Below are 6,471 nucleotides of genomic sequence, written 5' to 3'. Positions count from 1 at the left end.
CAAAGTGACTTCTCTCCCATTAGTGTCTTTCTCACTACCTTGAATCTGAGTCTGGAAGACAAACTTGTTCTGCTTGTGAGCTTGGCCCCCCAGAGCTTGCAAAGGCCTGGGAGAAGTGCTGCTTTCCTGTTTCTTTGCCAAATATGCCTCTACTTCAGAGAGACTTTGTATGATTGGACAAATGATAAGACAATAACAAAAGAAGGGCCGAGTCACTTCACCTTGTTTCCCTTTCTCTTCCTCTTAATGCCACCTCTCCCTTTCAGAAACCTAGTGAGCTTGTTTCCTTCTTAGCTAATATTATGCCAATCAGTTACATCTTACAGTCAACAAGATTTGATACTGGGCAGGGTTTTTCCAACTGAAGGTTTTCATCCACAAATGGGTGCTACTGTTCCTACTGAATATGAAGGATTTTGAGACCCATATCTCACAGCAACAAGCAGAATGGGTGCTAAAGACAGCAGTTATGTACAGAAAAATGATGATGATTATGGTGGTAATTATAGCATCCAACATTTACTGTTTGATAGTGCAATGGACTGCTGTAAGTACTTTGCATGTATTAATCCATTTAATCCTCAGGATAACCCTATGAGCCAGTGTTGTTGTGTCTTAGTCCACTTGGGCTGCTATAACAAAATACCATAAACTGGGTGGCTTAGAAACAACAGAAATTTATTTCTCACAGTTCTGGAGGCTGGGAAGTTCAAGATCAAGGTGCCTGCAGATTTAGTGTCTGGTGAGGGTCCACTTTCTGGTTCCTAGATGGTGCTTTCTAGCTGTGTCCTCACATGGTGGAAGGCAAGAGACGGCTCTCTGGAGCCTCTTTTATAAGGACTAATCCCATTCATCAGGGCTTTGCCCTCATTACCTAACTACCTCCCAAAGGCCTCACCCAGTTCCATCACATTGGTGATTAGGTTTCAACATATGATTTTTGGTAGGCCGGGCGCGGTGGCTCACGCCTGTAATCCTAGCACTCTGGGAGGCCGAGGTGGGCGGATCGTTTGAGCTCAGGAGTTTGAGACCAGCTGAGCAAGAGCGAGACCCCACCTCTACTAAAAATAGAAAGAAATTATATGGACAGCTAAAAATATATATAGAAAAAATTAGCCGGGCATGGTGGTGCATGCCTGTAGTCCCAGCTACTCGGGAGGCTGAGATAGGAGGATCGCTTGAGCTCAGGAGTTTGAGGTTGCTGTGAGCTAGGCTAACGCCACGGCACTCACTCTAGCCTGGGCAACAGAGTGAGACTCTGTCTCAAAAAAAACAAACAAACAAACAAAAAAAAAAACATATGATTTTTGGGAGGACATAAACATTCAGTTCATTGCATGTAGTTCATATCTGAAGGCCATCTACTGGAGAATTCCCTCTTGCTTCAGGGAAGTCAGTCTTTTGTTCTATTCATGCCTTTAACTGATTGTATGAGGCCCACTCATATGATGGAGGTCAATCTGTTTTACTCAGAGTTTACTCATTTAAGGTGTTAAATCTCACCCCAAAACACCCTCACGGAAACACCTAGAATAATGTTTGACCACATATCTGCACACCATGGTCCAGACAAATTGACAGCAATATCTATCATGAACATAGATGAAAAGAATCTTGAATAAAATTTAGCAAATTGAATCCAACAGTATATAAAAAGGACCATAACCAAGTGGAGTTTATCTGAGTAATATAAGATTGGTTTAATATTTGAAAATCAATCAATACAATTCATTGTATTAACACATTTTTTAAGAAAAGTGTATGATCATCTCGATAGATGCAGATTAAGCATTTGACAAAATAACATTCACTTCTAATAAAAACTTTCAGCAATCTAGGAACAGAAGGGAACTTCCTTGGAAACTTCCTCAAGATTGATAAATGATATCTATAAAAAAAAACCATCTTTATTCATAGCTCATGAGCTGGTTTATGTAGAAAATCCTATGGAACCTACAAAAAAGCTACAACTAATAGCTGAGATTAGCAAGTTTGCAAAATAAAACATTAACATAGGAAGATCAATTGTAGTCTAAATACTAATAGCAAACAATTACAAAAATACCATTCAGAATAGCTTCAAAAAATATGAAATACCAGCTGGACGCGGTGGCTCACGCCTGTAATCCTAGCATTCTGGGAGGCTGAGGCGGGTGGATCACTCGAGGTCAGGAGTTCGAGACCAGCCTGAGCAAGAGCGAGACCCTGTCTCTACTAAAAATAGAAAGAAATTATCTGGTCAACTAAAAATATATGTGGAAAAAATTAGCCGGGCATGGTGGCGCATGCCTGTAGTCCCAGCTACTCAGGAGGCTGAGGCAGTAGGATCGCTTAAGCCCAGGAGTTTGAGGTTGCTGTGAGCTAGGCTGATGCCACGGCACTCACTCTAGCCCTAGCAACAAACCGAGACTCTGTCTCAAAAAAAAAAAAAAAAAAAAAGAAAGAAAGAAAAAGAAATACCTAGCGATAAAGCTGACAAAATATGTACAAGACCTGTATCCTAAAAATGGAAAAACATTGCTGAGAGAAATTAAGGACGAAATAAGTGGGGAGATACACTATGTTCATGGATCAGAAGACCAATATTGTGAAAATGTCTAAAGATTCAATATGATGACAATCAAAATCCAGGTAAGCTTTTTTGAGTAGAAATTGACAAGATGATTCTAAAATTCATATGGAAATGGAAAGATCTAGAATAGCCAAAACAACTCTTAGAAAGAACAAAATTGGAGAGCTAACCCTGCATGATTCAAGAGTTATAAGTTACAGTGATCAAGACAGTATGGTATTGGTATTAGGGAGATAAATATGTCAGTGAAACAGAATAGAGTCCAGAAATAGACACACACATACATGGACAACTGATCAACTGATTTTCAACAAAGCTGCAAAGGCAAATTCAGAGATCCATATGCAAAACCAAAACAAAACAAAACAAAAAACTTGAACCCATACCCTACACCATATTAAAAAGTTAAAATGGATCAGCGACTTAAATGTAAAGGCTAAAACTATAAAATGTCTTGAAGAAAATACAAAAGAAAAATATTTATGACCCAGAGTTATATTTCTTCAATCCAATACAAAAGACATTATCGATAAAAACATTGGTAAATTGGACTTCATTAAAATTAAAAACTTCTGCTCTTCAAAAGACTATTAAGGAAAAGAAAAGGCAAGCTATAGACAATCTCTCTGTTGTAGAGATTGTGAAGGAACTGGAACTCTCATACACTGCTGGTGGGAATGTAAAATTGTACTTCTCTGGAAAACAGTTTGGCAATTTCTTAAAGAGTTAAATATACACCTACCATATGTTCCAGTACCTAACAGAAATGGAAGCATATGTTCGCAGAAAGACTTGTATACCAGTCTTTCTCCTATACTTTACTGTTCATAGCAGCTTTATTTCTATTAGTCAATGTCAACCTAAAATAATCAAAAGGGTCAGAATCTAATTTAAAGAGAATATATTCAGGCGCAATGTGAGGAAGGACCACCTGGAAAAACCAACTCCAAAGGAATGGCGTCAGAGTTCTGAAGTAGGGAAGTTAAGATTTCATTTATATAGACAGAGACAGAGGAGTTATAGCAGGATTACAATATTATTCATACAGGGTTGGCACATAGTTACAGCAATCTGATTGATTTTAGGGAAGGGTACATTTAACTTTTTTTTTTTTTTTTTTTACAGATGGTGTAATAATCATGGGTTTTCTGTCATCTGGTCTAAACAAAGCAGGATAACAAAGGGGAAATTAATCTATAACAAGGGTGATACATTAAGAAGGCAGGAAAAGGTTTTTGTCCCTGACATTGGTTAATTCTCTCTAGTCACTGTACAGACCAGGAAAAATAAAAAAGCGAGTTAATCTATAATCTGAGAATGGAAGTTGTAAGATTACAGTCATGCCTCTTTCAAGGCTTGAAATGTTTTTAGGTGTTCCAACAGCTTTTAAATTTTATTTATTTTCACACCAACAACTGGAAGCAATCAAAATGGATAAAGTATATGGATAAACCAACTGCGATATAAACAGACCCAGCAATAAAAAGGAGTGAACAGCTGATACATGCAGCAATGCAGTGAATCTCAAAATAACTTTGCGGCCTGGAATAAGCCAGACAAAAAATAGTACATACTGTATGATTCCACTTATATAACATTCTAGAAAATGCAAACTAATCTATAATGACAGAGAGCAGATCAGTGATTACCCAGGGAATGAGGCAGTGTGGAAGGGAGTAGAAAGATGCACAAAGAAACTTTTGAGGTTGATGGATATGTTATCTTAATTGTAGTAATGGGTTCACATGTCAAAACCCATCAAACTGTATACTTTAAATACGTGCAGTTTACTGTATGTCAAATATACCTAAAAATTGTTTAATGAGTATATTGACTCATGTTATACACACAACTGAATTCTTCAGAATCCAGTCATGCGCTTTTTGCTTAAAAAAAAAAAATCAGTCCATAATCAAAACAATGTAAAAATACCTGGATTAAATACTGTCAATTTCAGGTTTCCTTTTTTCCCAGCAGCACCACAGATAACATAAGGGCATAGGTGTCTGGGTGTGGTTCTATTTCAGGCATCAAAAGACGACAAGGAACAAGGGCAGTGAGAGCTTTTAACTTCACTGACTTTACAGTGACCGCACATAAAGCACGCAATTGGCTCGATGTGTGATTCTCCACCCCTCATAAAAGGCGATAAACGCGTGCACTTTCCTTTGAGTGTGCGAAAGAACGAATGATGGAATAATCCTGAGCCAAGCCTGAGACACTACATCTGGCAGGGCAATTCAACTATAGGCTCAGGTACCGGGTACCCGGGGCTGGGAAATGTGGGAACTAGAAGGCAAAAAAAAAAAAAAAAACAAAAAACCCTGGCTTTCCCCCAGCGCCCCACTTCCGCCGGAGTCACGTGCCGCGCCGGCGTCCCTCCGCTTTCCAGTCCGGCTCGGCCCCCAGGCTCCTGTACTTTCCGTCCGGCCCGCTCACAGTCTGCTCCAGCTCCTGAACGCACTTCCGCCCGCCCTCTGACCTTGACCCTCAATACACACCTGTGCACCTCGCGGTACAGTGTTTCTCTGGGTGCGTGTAACAGTGCCGGGTGCCTTCCGCAGTTCCTCTCTTAGAGATAGGAGAGGCGCGGGGGAGCCACCGATGTCGGGCTTCCGCTTGCTCAGCAAGAGCTGCTCAGGCCACCCACACTGATGAACGATTGAAGGCTGGGCATTAGCCTGGTAGGGGAGTTTGTCCCTTCAGAGTCCTCGTGTCTTAAAGGAGGAAGCCGAGGCGCGGGGATGGGGAAGAACCCCGCTGTTCTGGACTCCGCACCCTCGCTGCTGTGGGACTTGTTGCCAGTGCTACCTGGAGCCCCTCAATCCCGGGCTTAGCTTCGTCGTGAGCGGAGAACCTTCTCACACTGCCCTTTCCCTCCCCGTCCAGCCCGCCGACCATGCCCGCGGGCGTGCCCTTGGCCACCTACCTGAAAATGTTTGCAGCCAGCCTCCTAGCCATGTGCGCGGGGGCCGAAGTGGTGCACAGGTACTATCGGCCGGACCTGGTGAGTGCAGCAGGGTCCCTTAGTCCTTGCTCCTGGACCACTCCATTCTCACAACAGCAGAAGTGATTCTAAATGAAATTAGGATCACGTCTGCCGTGAGTGGGCCTAAAAGCTTCTGATGGCCTCCCATTGCATCTAGAACAACGCATGGCCTGTGAGGTATTACACAGTCTGGCCGCTGCCTACCACTGGCCCATCTCCTACCGTTTCCCCCTTGTTCCCTCTGTTGCAGTTAAACCTGCTTGTTTGCTGTATCTCAAACTCATCAAACCTATCCCTATCTCACGGCCATTCTTTTCCTTCTCCTTGGCATGCTTTGTCCTCTCAGAATTTGGCTTGGTTCCATTCTTCAAAACTTCAAATCTTTGCTCAAATTATCCCCTCCAGCAATGAGGGTCCTTTGGCCAGCTCCCAAAGGAATCCTCTGCTGTTCCTTCTCGGTTCTTTGTTTCCATAGAGCACTTGTGGTGATTTGCAATTATTGTGTTCATTTGTCTGTTTATTTGTTCTTTATCAGTTTGCTCTACTAGAATATAAGCTCCAGGAAGGGACTGTGTCTATCTGGTTCATTCTTGGATCTCAGTCACCTAGAAAAGAACTTGGAATGTAGTAGATGCTCAGTAAATACTTACTGAGTGAAGCATGGATGAATATAGGCATTCAAAAGATGGAGACATTTAAATTAACTGTAGTAAGCATTCATTGAATTAGGAACTGGGAATTCAAGGTGCTTTTTAGGAATTACAGTCTTGGGGAGTTGGAGGTGAGAAAATATAGTGCACTTAATTACAAGAGTGTGCTGTTACACTACAGACATGAATAGTGGTTTGAAGCACCGTGTAGGGAGCAGTCATTTCTTCTTGGACTCTGCCTGGACAGGTAACACAGAGAA

This window comes from Eulemur rufifrons, chromosome 16 (assembly GCF_041146395.1).
Source record: "Eulemur rufifrons isolate Redbay chromosome 16, OSU_ERuf_1, whole genome shotgun sequence".
In the NCBI taxonomy this organism is placed as follows: Eukaryota; Metazoa; Chordata; class Mammalia; order Primates; family Lemuridae; genus Eulemur; species Eulemur rufifrons.
The sequence above is the reverse complement of the archived record's forward strand: the minus strand, read 5'-3'. Positions refer to the sequence as shown.